The sequence below is a fragment of the Schistocerca americana genome, chromosome 11 (assembly GCF_021461395.2).
Source record: "Schistocerca americana isolate TAMUIC-IGC-003095 chromosome 11, iqSchAmer2.1, whole genome shotgun sequence".
NCBI lineage: Eukaryota > Metazoa > Arthropoda > Insecta > Orthoptera > Acrididae > Schistocerca > Schistocerca americana.
The window spans coordinates 199,095,969-199,115,927 of record NC_060129.1 but is presented as its reverse complement, the minus strand read 5'-3'; the positions used below and the strand labels follow the sequence as shown (position 1 = coordinate 199,115,927).

General features: G+C 46.0%; 1 protein-coding gene across 3 annotated transcripts in view; it reads right to left on the bottom strand.

Moving 5' to 3' along the window:
• LOC124553841 overlaps nt 1–17,701 on the bottom strand; it is a 93,192-nt gene extending 75,491 nt beyond the window's left edge. For 2 of the 3 annotated variants that reach the window (XM_047127828.1, XM_047127830.1), the window contains exon 1: nt 17,431–17,701. The gene's annotated coding sequence lies outside the window, so the exon portion shown is untranslated. Of the gene's footprint in view, nt 1–1,362; nt 1,612–17,430 lie in introns of all 3 variants that reach the window. The other variant, XM_047127829.1, reaches the window with a different exon arrangement.
• Between the last annotated feature and the right edge of the window lie 2,258 nt (nt 17,702–19,959).

The following is a 19,959-nucleotide window of genomic DNA, read 5'->3' as shown; positions in this document are numbered from 1 at the left end:
TAGGGAACTAAAGGTCCGCTCAGACAGAGCCCCGCGTGCCCGAGTAAGCCTTATACAACTGGGGTGCGGCAGGTGCCCCAGAGGTTGCCCGCTTGCGACTGTTCCACCTCAACAGCCACGCATCTCATAGGCGCGGAGCACACCGGAAGATTGAGGGGTTTGCATAGAGGTTGGCCGTCCTCGCAATCCAGGCGGTCAAGCCAAGATTACCATTCCCCGCAGCACACAACATTCCACCGCCGCGCCATACGGTGGTCCCTGACGCATGTCCGGGGGTTACGGTGACAGGAGACTGGCGGCGCCGACCAGTCCCCAGCTCAGGACCCCGGGGTCGCCAACCCGAGGGGTTCTGATAGGGCAATGAGATACAGTAATCTTTCAGAGTCTTCGTCACACCAGTTGCTGACGTCGACGAACTGAAGGGTAGGATACAAGCTGCTGTGGGTAATGTGACAGAACACATGTTACGAAACATCTGGCGGGAAGTGGAATACCGACTCGACATTCTCCGAGCTACCGAGGGAGCACACACAATGTAAGTGGTCTTTAAAAAAACAGGTAACACTAACCTATGTAACGGCATCAAATGTAACTCATTATGTCAAACAGTTATTCTGTTATAAATTTTTATAATCAGAACAAGACTTAGTGCCCAACCTGTATAACTGCACAGTAAAAAGCAGTGTGACACCTACTATACTTCACAGCCCAATCCGAGGCCACACGGCGAGTACGCACGAGGGGACGGCTCACAGAACCTGAAGGAGACTACGTCAGCTGTGAAAACATCGTGCAGAAAACGTCTCTCCTGTGCCAACCTCTTCATGTCTGAGTACTTACATACAATGCCCCACCCCAATTATTTGCTGGATATATTCCAATTTCTGGCTTCCATTACACATTTATGTTTTACAGCTCCTCTAATACCGTACAAGTTATTCCCAATATTTTCTAGTCAATCTTTCTCATCCTCCTTTCCCACATCGGAGTATTCCTCGCTTCTAGTCATACCAACACACTTAACTTCCATCTGCATTCAGTAATAACACATACGAACACTTTGATTCTCTCCTGGCTTTTACACAGTGCACAATTAACTTCCACGTTCAAATTACAGCCTATGTGTCATACTAGCAGACCTCAATTTCTTAGGAATGTCCTCTTTGCCTGTGCTATCTCTCTTCTATTTTCTTCTTACTGTGACATCTCTCACGCATTATTTTGCTTCCGAGATACCACCACTCTATCTAGTTACTGCTTTTGTCTGATAAACACTCTGTTCATATTATGTGCTCGTCAGACGGTCCATTCCAAATGACAACAGCTTTGAGGCACAAGAAAAGCCAAAGCACTCAGTCTCACCGGGACAACTGTTCCTCCACAACACGTGCAGCAAACAGGTCCTCCCTTGCCGGCAGCTCGTGCTAGCGAGCGTGTGACGGCCTCCGTGGCCAGATAGCAGGTGTTCCGAGACCCCGGGCTGCGGTGCCCGCATCGGACTCTCAATGAGCCGCTGCCAGAGCCCGCCAATCCCAGACTGGACGTCACTCGCCAGCAGACTTATCTTCCGGGACACTCGGTGACCGAAGACCCCGAAACCGGGGGCTTCGACTGTGTACAGAAACGGGCGAGTTACACTGAGAGACAATGATTTTCCCTGATTAGCAGTTGTTAATATAGAACTAATTACCCATTAATATGAAGTCCATTTATTTACATTGCAAACACTTGGAGGAATGCTGTCAAAAGAATTGTAATGGTGTCTTCTCGAATTGTTTTCTGATGGAGGTGTGAAAAAGGTGCAGTATATGAAGACAGCTACTGGTAACAATTTACCGACTTCCTAGATACACACCGGCAGGACAGACAGTGGTGGCAGTGGTCGAAGAACCTCAGGTTGGGAAAGGTGTCGGCACTTGCCAACCACTCGAATCGACAGCAATTTTACTAGAGGCACATTCCAGCTGCCTCAGAGTAACGACAGGCAGAGGTAGGTGCGCGCGATCGCGCGCATGTGTGTAGTGCACAGAGTGAGTCAATACTGGAGCTGGCAGCAGTCGGCAGTGTCGTCTGGGGTCAAACCCCGCCTGGTGACTCTAGAGCAGTGCACGGCACTGTCTGACCCCACTGGCTCCGGCCCGAGAGGACCTCAGTTCGACCCCCGGCCTATCCGGACGGCAGCCAGACCCACGGGCTCTCGGTCCCGTCGGGACAGTGGAGGAATGTCGACCGTTTCACACACAGCAGATGCCCGTGCCCAGCCTGGCCGGACAGCTATTTTTTATACTGACAAAGCAGGTCTCGTTTCAGCTGTCACACACACACACACACACACACACACACACACACACACACACACACGGCCTGCCGAACTCCACCAAAATGTGTGTAATGCCAGCGCCAGCCACTGACGCAATGCCAGGGTCGTGGTCACAGAGTCACCAGCAACTCACAATGTCGAGTCAGCATGTGCCACTAAGTGCCTGCATTTTGCCATCGGGCCTCTGCTTGAGCCTGTGAGGTTGGTTGGTTCGTTGGTTTAAAGGCGGGAGAAGGGACCAAACTACGAGGTCATCAGTCCCTTGTTCCTAATAAAACAATACCACAAGTGTGAGAATAAAACAGACGAAATATATAAACACAAAACGGAAAGAAAGGAAAAGCCAAAAGAACAAAGGGAAGGCAACGAACACTAAAAGGAACAAACAAGGACAAGGACAAGAAAACAACAGAGATGCTAGAAACAGAAGAGAGTTAAACATGAAAGCAAATTACAGTAGCTGGCCAACCACGAAAAACAAAAAGGGAAAGCCAGCCACTCTGCAACACATTAAAACCTAAACCCTAAAAGCTCTAGGGTGGAGGACACAGAGGGACAAAGGACATGCACTAAAACCTACATAGAAGTATAAAACCCACTCTCACAGATAAAATATAAAACTAAAGCTGCTGTGGAGGCATTGTTGCCCAACACCGAAGGCATGGAGCTGGGAAAATTAAAAAGCTTGCCGCAGAGTGGCTAAAAGTGGGCAGTCCAGCAAGAGGTGGACGACTGTCATTTGGGAGCCACAGCGACACTGAGGTGGGTCCTCACAATGGAGCAGGTAACCTCGCATTAGCCACGTATGGTCAATGCGGAGCCGGCAGAGGACAACTGATTCCCTGTGAGAGGCCTGCACGGAAGATTTCCACGCATTTGTAGTTTCCTTAATGACACACAGTTTGTTGTGCGTGCTGTGATGCCATGCCATCTACCCAAGTCAAAAAATGCTGTGGTGTAAGACAGAACACAGGTCAGCTTCGGAGATGCCTATCTCCAGAAGCGGTTTCCGCGTCGCCTGTTTGGCCAGCCTGTCGGCAAGTTCATTGTCGGGGATTCCGACGTGTCCTGGGGTCCACACAAACACCACGGAATGGCTGCATTGTTACAGGGTATAGATGGACTCTTGAAAGGACACTACCAGAGGGTGGCGAGGGTATCACTGGTCGATAGCTTGTAGGCTGCTTAATGAGTCAGTGCACAGGAGAAATGACTTGCCACAGCACGAGTGAATGTACTCAAGAGCAAGAGATATGGCCGCCAGCTCTGCAGTGAAAACACTGCAGCCAACTGGCAAGGAGTGCTGCTCAACATGTCACCCATGAACATGAGAAACCTACGCGACCATCACCCAATGAGCCGTAGGTGCAAACCACTTCAGAGCCTTGGAACATGTCAAGAATCGAGAGGAAGTGACAGTGGAGAGAGGCGGGGTTAACGGAGTCCTTAGGGCCGCGAAAAAGGTCCCGACGAAGCTCCATCTGAGGCATACACCGTGGAGGTGTATGTGAACAGACCGGAAGTAGATCTGTTAAAGAGAAGGACTCCAGTTCAGAGAGAAGGGACTGCACGCGAACCACAATCATCAGCCCCGATCTGGGCCGCAGATGTGGGAGATGGACTACTGTGGGCAGGAGAACGAGACTGTAATTCGGATGCTCAGGGGAACTATGAATGTGTGCTGCGTGACTGGCAAGCAGTTGCGCATGTCTCACCTGCAGCGGAGGTACACCAGCCTCCACGATTAGGCTGGTCACCGGACTCGTCATAAAAGTTCCTGTCACTAATCGAACCCCACAGTGGTGCACAGGGTCGTGTAAATGCAATTCTGAAGGCACTGCCGAGCCATAAACCACACTCACATAGTCAATTCGGGATTGGACAAGGGTTCTGTAGAGCTGCAGCAGCGTGCAGCGAGCTGCAGCAGCGTGCAGCGATCTGCACCCCAATTGGTGTTGCTCCGGGAACAGAGGGCATTGAGGTGCTGCAGCATTTCTGATAAGCCAACGAAGATGAGGGAGCCAAGTCAATCAAGCATCGAAAACCAGTCCTAGGAAATGATACGTCTACTAACAAAGAGATAGAGGGGCTGGCCAGTACTTACCTCAGCTCAGTACAGCCGATAGATACACATAAAACAGAACTGAAAATTTACGTTCCTAGCTTTCGGAACTTTGATCCTTCATCAGGGAGGAGAGAGGGGAAAGAAAGGGAAGAAGGGAAAGTGGATTCAGTTACTCACAATCCAGGTTATGAAGCAACAGGGAAAGCTAAACAGGGAGGGTAGCAAGGGTGGAGGCATGGTTGTCAGAGGGAAGCCAAAGATATTCTACTGTAAGTACTGTGCCAGCTTCAAACCAAAGAGGATGCATACAGAAGTAAAGAGGTATATAGTATAAAGATAAACACAACTGTGTAGGATGAAAAGATGCGTGAATGGCTAAAGAGGAAAGGGAAAGAGGAGAAGACTGAAGAGTAAATGTGAGTGAGGTCGGTTAACGTAGGTTCAGTCCAGGGGGATGGCGGGATGCAAGGATGTGTTGGAGTGCAAGTTCCCATCTCCGCAGTTCAGAGGGACTGGTGTTGGGTGGGAGAAGCCAAATGGCACGTACGGTGTAGCAGGTTCCTAGGTCCCTAGAACTGCCTAGGAGATGCCCAATACCCAGTAGCGGAGCATGCCCTCCAGCATAATTCTAGGCACCTAGGAACCTGCTACAACATACGTGCCATTTGGCTTCTCCCACCCAACACCAGTTCCTCTGAACTGCGGAGATGGGAACTTGCACTCCAACACATCCTTTCATCCCGCCATCCCCCTGGACTGAACCTACGTTAACCGACCTCACTCCCATTTACTCTTCAGTCTTCTCCTTTTCCCCTCTCCTCTTTAACCATTCACGCATCTTTTCATCCTACATAGTTGTGTTTATCTTTATAGTATATACCTCTTTACTTCTGTATGCATCCTCTTTGGTTTGAAGCTGGCACAGTACTTAACAGTAGAATATCTTTGGCTTCCCTCTGACAACCATGCCTCCATCCTTGCTACCCTCCCTGTTTACCTTTCCCTGTTGCTTCATAACCCTTTGGCTTCCCTCTGACAACCATGCCTCCATCCTTGCTACCCTCCCTGTTTACCTTTCCCTGTTGCTTCATAACCTGGGTTGTGAGTAACTGAATCCACTTTCCCTTCTTCCCTTTTTTCCCCTCTCTCCTCCCTGATGAAGGAACAAAGTTCCGAAAGCTAGGAATGTAAATTTTCAGTTCTGTTTTATGTGTATCTATTGGCTGTACTGAGCTGAGGTAAGTACTGGCCAGCCCCTCTATCTCTTTGTTAGTAGTTGTTTCACATCTTATATGAGATTCTCCATTAATCATTTTGAAATGATACGTCTCCACTACAGTGCATGGATTGTCATTAAGGTGAAGTGCACGTTCCGAATGAATGGTATGACGCCGACAAAAGTGCATGACGCACGACTTTGCAGCTGAAAACTGGAAGCCGTGGGCTAGAGCCCATGACTGCGCCTTGTGGATGGCTCCCCAGAGGCACCGCTCAACAACAACAGTACTGGAGCAGTAGTACGAAATGCAGAAGTCGTCTGTATACAGAGAAGGTGAGACGGAGGGCCCGACAGCTGCTGCTAGACCGTTAATGGCCACTAAAAATAGAGACACACTAAATATACAGATCTGCGGGACTCCATTCTCCTGGATATGGATGGAACTATGAGAGGCACCAACGTGGACATGGAAAGTACGGAGCAACAGGAAATTCTGGATAAAGATCAGGAGTGAGCCTGTGAGACCCCACTCGTATAATGTGACAAGTATATGATGTCACCAGGTCATGTCGTATGCTTTTCGTAAACCAAAAAAGATGGCAACCAGGTGTTGGCATCTAGAAAAGGCTGTCGGATGGCAGACTCGAGGGAAACAAGATAATCAGTGGCAGAGCAACCCTGGCGGAAGATGCCCTGACATCGAGCCAGTAGCCCATGTGTCTCCAGGATCCAAAGCAACTGCCAACAGTTCCAGCAGCTTACAAAGAATTATGGTGAGACTGATGGGCTGATAGCTACCCACACAAAGCGGGTTTTTACCAGGTTTGAGCACCAGAATGAAGGTGCTTTCCCACCACTCCGATGGAAAGACGCCATTGCACCAGATCAGGTTGAAGATGACGAGGAGATGTCGCTTGTAGTCAGATGAGAGATGTTTAATCATCTGACTGTGGATCTGATCAGGTCCAGGAGCTGTGTCAGGGCAATGTGCAAGGGCACAGGAATTCCCAGTCTGTAAATGGGGCATGTAGTAAATGAGAGGACTTTCCCTTATAGCCGCCATTTGAGAGTGGAAAAGGCTGGGGGCTATTTCTCCGATGCAGACGCTCGAGCAAAGTGCTCGGCAACGGGCTCGGAAATCATGTTTGCGATGATCGAGACTTATCTCTCCCAACACTCCTGCTTCAGTCGTTTGATAAGTTGGCGAATGCACTCACCAACACTCCTTCATTGCTTCAGCGACATCCGGCAACCACCAAGAGACTGCCTTATGCTGGGGGCACCCTACAGAGCAAGGGATTGTGTTTTCCGCTGCAGAAACAATTGTAGTAGTCACCTACTGAACCATAACATCAATGTTACCGAGTGGAGGAGATTCAACGGTGACAGCAGAGGTGAAAGTTTCCCAGTCAGCCTTGTTTAGAGCCCATCCGGATAGGCGCCCGTGGACCTGACGCCGAGGCAGTGACAGGAAGACTACAAGCGACATCTCCTCGTCATCTTCAACCTGATCTGGTGCGATGGCGTCTTTCCATCGGAGTGGTGGGAAAGCACCTTCATTCTGGTGCTCAGACCTGGTAAAAACCCGCTTTGTGTGGGTAGCTATCAACCCATCAGCCTCACCATAGTTCTTTGTACACCAGCTTATCAGTATTACATAAATAGGGCTTATTCTCTATGCTGCTTTCTCCTTGCAACTACTCCATTTAATGTGCTACCTGAAACTCACCTACGAATGCTAGTGTGGGCTTGCCTATTCTTCCATGCCTCATTTCCTTATTTCTTCTCCCACCCAGAAGCTCCCTCCCTCCCTTTAATCTATCTTCTCCTCCTTGTTACACACACCCACACCCACACATCTTGACAGAGGCATTCCACACAAAGTGGACCTTTGGTTCCCAACTGACATATCTCCAGCCACGATGAAATTTTGCACAATGTCCTTTACGGAAGTGGCCACTACCACACAGGTCGTCATGTGCTCTCCAGTGGATAGATGGGAGAAATCCTGGGCTGCAAGTTGATAAATCAAGGGCCAAGTGACTACCATGAGCCACATTGAAATGTGTGGCAGACCCAGTATTTAAGAGGCAGAGGTCGAACTGAGTAAAGTTTCGACACCTCTGTCTCGGCCAGTAAGCAAGGTGCCACCCCACAAGGGGTTAAGGGTGTTAAAATCTCTCAAAAGTAGGAAAGGTTTAGGGAGTTGATCAATCAGTGCAGCTAACATATTCAGGGATATTGTACCATCTGGTGGAAGATCTAAATTGCAGACAGTTATTTCCTGCATCATCCTTATTCTGACAGCCACAGCTTCAAGGGGGTTTGAAGGGGCAGGGTGTCACTACAGACTGAGTTTAGGACAAACACAAACTCCACCTGACACTCGATTATAGTTGCTACAGTTCCTGTAATATCCCTTATAGCCGCAGAGGGCAGGGGTCCGCATTGCCGGGAACCAGGCAGGTGTAAGGCTTAACAATTGCTGTAGCTAAGCCAGGCGGTGGAAAAAACTGCCGCAATTCGAATGGAGGACGTCATTGTGAGACTGGGAGTCATGAAACATTCGATGTGGCAGTTTACACCTCAGGGTGCTGCCACCAACTTTTTGCCTAAGCAGTCTATATCCGTTGTGTCCGAGGGTCTGGCAAGCTCCAGGCCCTCAGAGGATGCCAGAATCTCCACCCCATTCTCAGACGCAGAGCTTGTAGGTAGCGGTAGTGTGGGTGCCACCACAAGTTCCTTGTCCTTCGGGGTTTCTTTTTCGATTTCTTGCACTGTTCCTCGGGTTTCCCTGGCTGGGAGGACTGCACTGAATTAGTCTCCGGGACTCAGGATGAGCGTGAAGCACTACAACCAGCTGCTTTTGGGCTCTTCAGCCGTTGGCGGGTGTCATCTTTCCCACTAGCAGAAACCTGAGAAGGGAGTGACCCATGGGACCCCTTCCTAGCAAGAGAAGCCGAAGAAGACTTATGGTTATCTGGCTTAGAAGCGGAGATGGGCGTCCCTGATGGTTTCGGGGGGTGGGGGGGAGGGGGGGGGGTGTTTGGTCCCAAAAAGGTGGTGCAGGAGCAACAGGGAGGGAACTGCCCCCACCATCGAGGGGGCAGGTGTAGTCTTCCAGCTCTGAGAGGCGACTGGGGTTGGCACAGTTAATGGCGCCAGAACTGTTGTAGCGGCGACGTAAGATGTCATACGTACGGGATGCAGGCATTCAAATTTTCTCTTAGCCTCAATGTAGGTCAGTCGGTCCAAGGAGAATGCCATAGTACGGCGAGCAAGGCAAATGGTGCTCTCTGCAGATGACACAGATGGGAGGTGGGGCATATGGAGTATTGGGATGTGATGAGCATCCACAATCTCGACATGCGATGCTGGAAGTACAGCGGGAAGACATATGGCCTAACTTCCAGCACTTAAAGCACTGCATCGGTGGAGGGATATAGGGCTTTACATCACAGCGGTAGACCATCCCCTTCACTTTCTCGGGCAATCACCCTCGAAGGCCAAGATGAAGGTATCAGTGGCAACCTGATTATCCCTCAGACCCTGGTGGACACACCGGATGAAATGTACACCTCGCCGCTCTAAACTAGCACGCAGCTCGTTGTCAGACTGCAAAAGAATGTCCCTGTGAAATAGGATACCCTGGACCATATTTAAGCTCTTATAGGGCGTGATGCTTACGGAAACATCCCCCAGCTTGTCACAAGCGAATTACTCCCGTGACTGTGCAGAGGATGCTGTTCTGATCAAGACTGACCAAGATCTCATTTTGGACAAGCCCTCCACCTCCCCAAACTTGTTCTCTAAATGCTCAACAAAAAACTAAAGCTTCATTGTCACGGAAGATTCCCCATCAGCTCTCAAACATACAAGGTACTGGGACGAATAAGATAAGCTGCCATCCTTAGCCTGACGTTCCTCCCATGGTGTAGCCAGGGAGGGGAATGATTTGGGGTCATACTTCTGCGCACTGAATTGAGCTCGTGAACATTTACCACCAGCAAGAGATGACAGACTACACTGCATCGCGTGTCATCTGGCCTGATGCCACCCATTCCGACCATGGGCCCTCCCCACAGGTACCACCCAGTCTCAGCAAGGGCCACCTGGCAGGATGGCCATTGCCGGGAGTCCCGATGCCCCAGGGGGATAGGCATCTACCCCTTGGCATATGTGGGGAGTTAATGGTGCAGACATCAGCAGAGCAATCCCTGTGTGGTGTCAGAGGGCTACAACCAACAGGTTACACGGCAGCCCCACCACAACAGACTGGTTACTGTGCTGGATATGAGGTGCAAAGAAGCCCATGGTCATCATCAATGCAGAAATCACCACTGCAAACTGCACGTTGGGTAACGCACCCAGGAAGATGTCCTCACCCAAGAGATGGAGAATGAGCGGGACTGAAATGGGACGACGAGAAAGTGGGCTAAAGATCTCAATGCACAATGGACACGATGCACCGTGTAAAGTGCCCTTCCCCAATTGGCTCACTCTTCAGGAAAATTTTGAAGAATGGAGGTCAAATCCTACAGGGGACCATCACAAAAGCCAAAACGTAAGAAACTCCTTTTAGTCACCTCTTACAACAGGCAGAAATACCTTGGGCCTATTCTAATACCAGGACCCACAGGGGAGACTGGATTGAGGACTCTTTGGTACAGAGGACGCAGCATGTTATCGTGGATAGAGAGAGTCAAAATCAGATGTAGAAGTAACGTCAGGTGTGTCTCAGGAAAGTGTGTTGGGATCCTTGCTCTTCATATTGTACACTGAAGAGCCAAAGAAACTGCTAAAAACTGCCTGATATGGTGTAGCCCCCACCCCCGCCCCCGAGCATACAAGAGAATCTACTAAGTAGTGCTGGAAGGAACTGACACCATGAATCCTGCCAGGGCTGTCCATAAATCTGTAAGCGTACGAGTGGGCGGAGATCTCTTCTGAGCAGCATGTTAAAGGCATCCCAGATACGCTCAATAACGTTCATGTCTGAGGAGTTTGGTGCCCAGTGAAAGTGTTTAAGATCAGAAGAGTGTTCCTGCAGCCACTATGTAGCAATTCTGCTCATGTCGGGTGTTGCATTGTTCTGCTGGAATTGCCCAAGTCATCGGAACGCACAATGGACACGAATGGATGCAACTCATAAGATAGGATGCTTATGAATGTGTCACCTATCAGAGTAATATCTCGACGTATAAGGGGTCCCATATCATTCCAACTGCACATGCCCCACACAATTACAGAGCCTCCACCAGTTTGAACAGTCCCCTGCTAACATACAGCGTCCATGGATTCATTAGGTACAAGTGTACATGTCCATCTGCTCGATACAATCTGAAGCGAGACTCGTCTACCAGGCAACATGCTTCCAATCATCGACAGTCCGATGTCGGTGTTGATGGGCCCAGGCAAGGCGTAAAGCTTTGCGTAGTTCAGTCATCAAACGTACATGAGTGGGCCTTCAACTCCAAAAGCCCATATCGATGATATTTCATTGAATGGTTCACACGCTGACACTAGCTGATGGCCCAACATTGAAATCAGCAATTTGTGAAAGGGTTGCACTTATGTCACATTGAACGATTACTTATGTCACATTGAATGATTCTCTTGAGTCATCATTAGTCCCGTTCTTGCAGGATCTTTTTCTAGCCTTCAAACTCACCTAGATCTTGATAACCTGCCACTGAATCAGCAGTAACCAATCTAATAAATGTGCTACACACTTGTTGGCTTATATAGGCATTGCCGACCCCAGTGCCATATTCTGCCTGTTTACATATCTCTGTATTTGAATATGCACGCCTATACCAGTTTCTTTGCTGCTTCTGTGTATATTAATAGTAACCTCAAACTTTCTGCAGATGATGTAGCATCTAAATTGAAGTACTATCCAAAACAAGCTGCACAAATATTCAGTCAGATGTTGATAGGATTTAAAAGTGGTCCAGAGGTTGGTAATTTTTTAAATGTTCAGAAATGTAAAACTGTGCACTTCACAAAATGAAAAAAACTTAGTATCCTATGACTATAACATACACGAGTCACTGTTGGATTCTGCCAATGCAAGTAAATATCTGGTGTAGCAATTTGTAGGCATATGGAAAGGAACGATGACATACACACAGTGGTGGATAAAGTAGGTGGTAGACTTCTGTTTACTGGTAGAATACTGGCAAAGTGCAATCTACCAAGCAAATTGCTCGCAGATCACTCGTGCTGCCAATTCTAGAATATTGCTCGAGTGTATGGGACATGCGTGGAAGAGGACTAACAGGGAATATTGAATGTGTACTGAGAAGAGCAGCACAAATGGTCACAGGTCTGTCTGATCCACGGCAGTGTGTCAGATACTAAAGGAAATGAACTGGAACTCTCTCGAAGATAGATATAAACTAACCTGACAAAGTCTATTAACAAAGTTTCAAGAAGCGGTTTTAAGTGAAGACCCTAGTAATATACTACAAGCCCCTACATATTGCCATCATAGGGAGCGTGAGGGCAAAATCTGAATAATTACAACACGCACAGAGGCAGTCGAACACTTGTTCCTCCCACACTCCATGCCCACGTAATGGGAAGAAGCCGTAATAACTGGTATAGTGGGATGTACCCTCTGCCATGCGTTTCCCGAAACTTGGCAGAGCATAGATGCAGAAAATGGAGACTCTAGAGACTACAATTAAATGAAAATCCTATCCGGAATGAAATGTAACATACACTCCTGGAAATGGAAAAAAGAACACATTGACACCGGTGTGTCAGACCCACCATACTTGCGCTGGACACTGCGAGAGGGCTGTACAAGCAATGATCACACGCACGGCACAGCGGACACACCAGGAACCGCGGTGTTGGCCGTCGAATGGCACTAGCTGCGCAGCATTTGTGCACCGCCGCCGTCAGTGTCAGCCAGTTTGCCGTGGCATACGGAGCTCCATCGCAGTCTTTAACACTGGTAGCATGCCGCGACAGCGTGGACGTGAACCGTATGTGCAGTTGACGGACTTTGAGCGAGGGCGTATAGTGGGCATGCGGGAGGCCGGGTGGACGTACCGCCCAATTGCTCAACACGTGGGGCGTGAGGTCTCCACAGTACATCGATGTTGTCGCCAGTGGTCGGCGGAAGGTGCACGTGCCCGTCGACCTGGGACCGGACCGCAGCGACGCACGGATGCACGCCAAGACCGTAGGATCCTACGCAGTGCCGTAGGGGACCGCACCGCCACTTCCCAGCAAATTAGGGACACTGTTGCTCCTGGGGTATCGGCGAGGACCATTCGCAACCGTCTCCCTGAAGCTGGGCTACGGTCCCGCACACCGTTAGGCCGTCTTCCGCTCACGCCCCAACATCATGCAGCCCGCCTCCAGTGGTGTCGCGACAGGTGTGAATGGAGGGACGAATGGAGACGTGTCGTCTTCAGCGATGAGAGTCGCTTCTGCCTTGGTGCCAATGATGGTCGTATGCGTGTTTGGCGCCGTGCAGGTGAGCGCCACAATCAGGACTGCATACGACCGAGGCACACAGGGCCAACACCCGGCATCATGGTGTGGGGAGCGATCTCCTACACTGGGCGTACACCACTGGTGATCGTCGAGGGGACACTGAATAGTGCACGGTACATCCAAACCGTCATCGAACCCATCGTTCTACCATTCCTAGACCGGCAAGGGAACTTGCCGTTCCAACAGGACAATGCACGTCCGCATGTATCCCGTGCCACCCAACGTGCTCTAGAAGGTGTTAAGTCAACTACCCTGGCCAGCAAGATCTCCGGATCTGTCCCCCATTGAGCATGTTTGGGACTGGATGAAGCGTCGTCTCACGCGGTCTGCACGTCCAGCACGAACGCTGGTCCAACTGAGGCGCCAGGTGGAAATGGCATGGCAAGCCGTTCCACAGGACTACATCCAGCATCTCTACGATCGTCTCCATGGGAGAATAGCAGCCTGCATTGCTGCGAAAGGTGGATATACACTGTACTAGTGCCGACATTGTGCATGCTCTGTTGCCTGTGTCTATGTGCCTGTGGTTCTGTCAGTGTGATCATGTGATGTATCTGACCCCTGGAATGTGTCAATAAAGTTTCCCCTTCCTGGGACAATGAATTCACGGTGTTCTTATTTCAATTTCCAGGAGTGTATGTCGTCTTGTACATTTTGCTTACAAGCCTGATGATAAAAATAAAATAGGGATTTTAATAATTTTTGTTGGTGTATTAGATGTAATGTGTTACTGTATATACAGAATGAAGAATGGAAAAATTAAATTAGCTCTTTCACAAAAGCGATATATGTAATACAATATCTAACCTTATTGCTTAGCCACCCAACCAGCTAGCCGAATATAATCCAATTGTTTTATTAAAAGACAAATGCTCCACTTAAAAGATTTAGCAACACCCCGTGCATCCACTTACTTACAATTTGCGTAAATAATAGTGTACGGAACACACCATCACAGTGCCTAATACGGTACAGGGAAATAATTATCATCGAAACCAGCTTCCAGTCATCTCAGAACGGATAAATGGAAGTCGTGCACGGCTTTTAAGATAATGGCATACCATTCTTCCCATGAAAAGTTGTAAGTGAAGTTAACAATGATGGAGACGGATAGCAACTGTGCATCCTACTCTCCAAAGTAGATGACAAAGGCTCAGTAATGTTGAGACCTGGTGACTGTTGTAACCAGGGGAGATACAACAATCCATCCTCACACTCACAAAACAAGACCCGGACAATGCAAGCTGTGTGAACAGCGGCCGTGACACCTCGGAATGCAGCAGCACCACTGAGGAACAAGTATCCATGGGATGGACCTGACCAACCAAACTGGTCACACAATCCCTGGCAGTGGTGTGACCACACAGACTAAGCACGGGGCCCACGGAATACCATTATATCGCATGCCAAATCGTCACAGACCCCCTACTGTGCCTCATTCTTGGCCCGTAAACTTTGCCAGAAGCCGAAAACAATGTGAAACGAGACCCATCCAGACAAATGACAGTCTTCCATAGCTCCGGCAGTCTAGGTTTTATGGCTTTGGCACCATGTTTTCCAGCTATGAACATTTGCACCAATGATGAGTGGTTTCGGAATTCCTGCTTATCGAGCTTCCTTTGTGCTGTATTAGTGGTGACAATTCACAAGAGCAACATTCAGTTCTAGAGTGACTTTTACAGCTATCCCACTTTTTGTAACAATCTTTTTTCAGCATCTATACTAAACCAAAATGATTTGATTGCCCTCGTAAAGTTTGGTCTACTCTACATACAAACTGTTATTTATTGTTCTGTTTATACATACGTGATTTTTTTTTAATCGTGTTGTTTCTGTAACTTTTACTGTGATGTTATGAGCCATACGCTGAATTTATTTATTTATATAGATGTGGTCGAGACTGCAGTCGCCGTCATAGGATTGTTACGGTTGCTGAATTTAGGGACCTACAGAGAAGAGCTGTTAATAAGGTCTTTGAATAGCATGCTGAAAAGGAAGTGTGGGGACCGAAGAAACTGCTGATGCAGCAAGAAATGTGAAGCTTTTTCACTAACTATAAATATTGCTATGACATAGCACTGCAAAAATAAATAAATAAAAAATAAAATAAAAATCATCAATGCCAGTGAGAAGTCTAACACACGATTAACACAAGGAATTAAGAAATCAGCTGTCACCGTTGAAAACCTAAACAGACATCGCAAAATCAAAACAATAAATCTGTATTTCAGGAAATGCAGAAGGGTCTTTAGGTATGTTTTGAAGGCAGCAAGAAGGCCAAGCAATGATTCATATAACAAAAGGGAAAGTAATAAGGCAAAAGTTTTGGAAGGTAACAAACAATAGCACAGGAAAACGCAAAATTGAATACTATAATACCAAAATTAAAAGTGAGAGTAAAGTGGTAGTCAATATATTTAACAAGCACCGTACAAACATGGCACCAAAACTAATTAAAAATACATGCAATTCAAATAACAAAAATATAAGAATACCAATTTGTGGAAAGAATATTTCTGTAATCCGTAACAGAATCTGAGGTGAGAAATGCTATTAATTAGAAAATGAAGTGTGTAATGGTATTAATTTAAGTCAAGACAAGGTAATCAAACTAGCTGCACCAGTATAGATTCACAGATAACTGGCATTATTAATACAACTTGCAGGATGGGGGTGTTTCCATCAAAATTAAAGATATCCATAATAAAGATACTCTACAAATTGACAGGTATTTCTAAAATAACTGGAAGAGTAATTTATGAAAGGATAGCTGATTTCCTGAATAAAAAGATAAAACACTTACTAATGCTCAAAAGGAGTTAAGGAACAACAGAAATAAAAGTCTTTCAATTAATAAAAATGGTCCTTAATGCCTTGGATATTAACTAATTAAGCTGTGGAATATTCAAAGATTTGTCCAAACCATCTGATCTAATAAGCCATGACTCACTGTGTATGAAACTAGACTGTTATAGGGCCCGGGAGCTGCCTTCAAATGGTTCAATTCCTTACTGCCTGCTGGACAACAGAATACAAACATGTCATGAAGGCAAGGAACATCTCTTAAAGTACAAAAAATATTAGGTCTAGCTATGGAAAGCCACAGAGCTCTGTGTTAGGCGATCTGTTGTTCCTTATTTGTCAACTGATTTTATAACAGCTGATATAGTGATGTTTACTGATAACAAGCATAAGGATGCACTGGGGGTGATTTACAGCATATTGTCTGAGAAAGAGAATAAATGATGCACAAAAATGGTTACATGGTTTACACTCTTGTCACGAATAAGGAAAAATGGTATGTATCAATTTCAGTAACAGACTATCAGAGGCAAAGTTAAGCAGCACAAGAATTAGGTTAGGTAACTATGATATTGCAGAAGCTCCATACACAAAATTTCTAGGCATGGATGGATGCGTACTGAAGTGGAAAATGCATCTAGAAGATTTGAATAAAAAATTAAATAAATGATGTGCGTTAAGAATCCTTTGGGGCTGTTGCGGCATTGAATTAGTGTTACATGCCTTTTGTACTTATATGAACAGCTTGATTAGATGTGGTGCGATTTTCTAGGGAAATCTAGATATCACAAAAACTTTCTAATCTAAAACACGAGCTATCAGAATAATGATAGGGCTTCGCCGTAATGATACAGGGAAATATTTAAAGAACTCCAAATGACACTACCCGGCTTATACGCTTACGAATGTTAGCGCTTTCTGATTAAGTTATGTTGAAAGGTGATAATATGGCTGCGAGTTGGCGAAGCCAACGAATGTGGAGGGCAAATAAAGGCTGTGGTAACGAACTGACCGGTAGCAAAGTGTTATGTTTACGTCCGCGCCATATTGAAAAAACATAACTTTTACCCCGTGTCACATTTTCAAGTAGGTGTTCAAAAATTAGAAAATCTAACGACGGCAAAGGAATGAATACCCTGACCGCATACATACTCTCACGGCACTTGTTTGATTCATCTAAAATAATAAACAAACGCTAATCTTGGGGTGTCAAGACTTGTTTATAACCTGGATAATTTCTTCAATTTGAATACAGCTCTTTGGTTTAAAAGTTAAAAGGGGCTATATTAAAGTCGCCACTACTGGAATGAGTACCACAGTTTTATAGCACAAGCCGCGGTTGCATGATAACCGCTATCTCCATCTCGGCTCTAAATTCAACTATTTACTTATATTGTTCCCGGTTGAATTAAAACTACGCTGAAAATACGCGGTTCATGGAACGGAAGCTGCCTCATACTCTTTCTCATATGTATTCGAAGATTATGGCTAAAAAGATATGATTGAACTCACCGTGCGCTAAGTAAACAGCCTGCGACATGAACTCGAAAGATGCATTGTTGACTTCATGTTATCTTCATACATAATTTCTAGTCACGGTATACATAATTTCGAAGAAACCGGCACCTTTTTCCAAGCGTCGTTCAACACATTCTTTTGTTATCACACGAGGGCTTATCACACGAAAAGTCAGCGATATAGCTCTTTTTCTACAACAAGCGCCGCCCAACAGCGCCACCCACACCTACCAACAGCATGTACTCGCGTCAACGTCAACTGGCTAGTCCAGAGCATTCGAGGTTAAAACACCTTGGCCCAAAGTATCTAGTATCTACGCACCGCGTAAACACTTTGGTTTACGCCATAGAGTAAATATCTCTGGAGTGAGCATTGCGTTCTGCGCATGTTAACATTAAACCAGGATTGTCACGTGTTTTCGGGACTTCGCTGTGCGTGTGTGCTTACCGCAGTGTTTGAAGTTTATAATATCAAGAGTTTTTGTTGTGTTTTCACCGTTTGTTGATAGTGTAATAGCTAAGGTGAATTACTGTTGTTGCTACGGATGCTAAGAAAAATATGTGAAAGGTGGGATAGTAACTTTCCATGGGTACTATGTTTAAAAATTCCGAGACGCATTATAATTAAGGCTTGATTCTGTAGACTAATTTTTCTACGATTTTATGACTATATAATAGATATTACTGCTGGTACAAAGGCTTACAAGCAATCGCTTCCTCTCGTAAATTTGCTAGTGCAACAGGAAAGGGAATGGTTAGTTGTTTCAGCAAATACTGTCCTCCATGCATTTGTCAGTGACTTGTCGATTATGTATATAGATTTGAAAGATGGGAGACAGATGAATTCAATAGAGTGGGAGTCTGTAATTGTCTTCGTATAATATGTGTGTCCAAACCTTTTTGTTTACTGTAAAGTGACAGTAGAGGGACGTGTAAAGTGCGTCTAGGACATGGAGAATGATTATGTGTGATTTATATTTTAGTTTACGAAGGATGAACGAGTAAAGATGTGGCTCCAGAAAAAAAGGAGTAATTTTGTCCCCACAAAATATTCCGACAGAGAAAAATTTGGACGTGTGTGGCTGAAGGTGGATGCTATACCAACCATTTTCAATTTTCCACAGCACCTACTACCAATTTCTGCATTCAACTTAAATACATTTTCTGCACAAATCAAATAAAAAACAGTTTAGCTAATCAAAGTACACAATTACATCTTTGGTGTATTTTGCCTTCAATTTATTTTCTTCACCATTTGATTAAGAAAAGTAAAATATTAGTAAACATGTCCCCAAACTCTTTGTGTCACTTTTCACTTCCCTTAATGGTGTTATATGGGTTGACTTACATGACCAACTGTATTTGCTTTACAGTACATTTATTCTGCGATCGCCTTTTCCCCCCCTTCTTATTCAGTTCACTCTTTATTTAATAAACTGGGAGAAAGTACGTAAAATGCGTTAAATAAACACTTCAAAGTGTCACCAGTAAGAAAAATTGTGCTTTAGGTCGCAAAAACGAGAAAATAAATACGCAGAAATAGAAAAAAAGGGCGAATTAGCGGGGATATAATCGCTAATGTGTGGCAAATTCGGTGTTTTCGGGCACTTACAAAAGTACTAGCGTACTGTCAAGTCGTTTTGCAAGACTATCACTGCAAAAATGTACGTCAGGCCCTGTAGTACTATAAAGTGCCGTATCATACCGAAAACTACCAAAAATCGAGTGCATCTGAACTGTGACACCTATCGCAAAGAAGCAAAATGCAATATCACTTGCCCTTAAAGGTTACGTAGCTGGTTTATTCCCGGTTTTAAATGGATACTGTTAAAATGTCTGCGCAACATATATAAATAACCCACGACATGTACGAAAAGAATCCGTCTGTACTAGGGATGTAGTGACATTCGAAATATACAGGGCCTATACGGACAAACACACGACGTCCCGAGATCACGTGACCAGGCCGGCAATGTATGTTGACAACACAAAATATGTTCTGCGCATGTGAATGCTCTCTCCAGAGACATTTACTCTATGGTTTACGCCACTGAGTATAAAAGCCATGCGGTGAATTTTCGGATGCGCAGAGGGAGAATTCTGTCCGTAATATGACCTGTAGCTCAAGTCACCTGATTTTGTGACGGCGCTTTTTTAGATCGTATAGCGCTTAGCGCACTTGAAGTGTTATTGCTGTGCTGCTACAGATAGATCACCTTCAGAAGTACCATGTAACTTTGTATACGCGATTTAACAAGTTTGCTTGCGTGGCCATACTCCACAGCAAGCACAGAAATATTTGTTTTGTAAAAAAAAAGCACCTTTTCTTGCTGCACTGTAATTTATATCTACCAGATATGTTTCGTCTTTTTTTTCTTTTTTAACGCTAAGGCACCTTCAGTGGAATCTAGAACGACACAGTTCGTTCTGATATGTGTTATTTTTCGATTACCACTGTTTTCGAACAAATATCTATAACTACAGTAATAGTGTACCACTAAAATAAGGGTTAACATGGTGAACA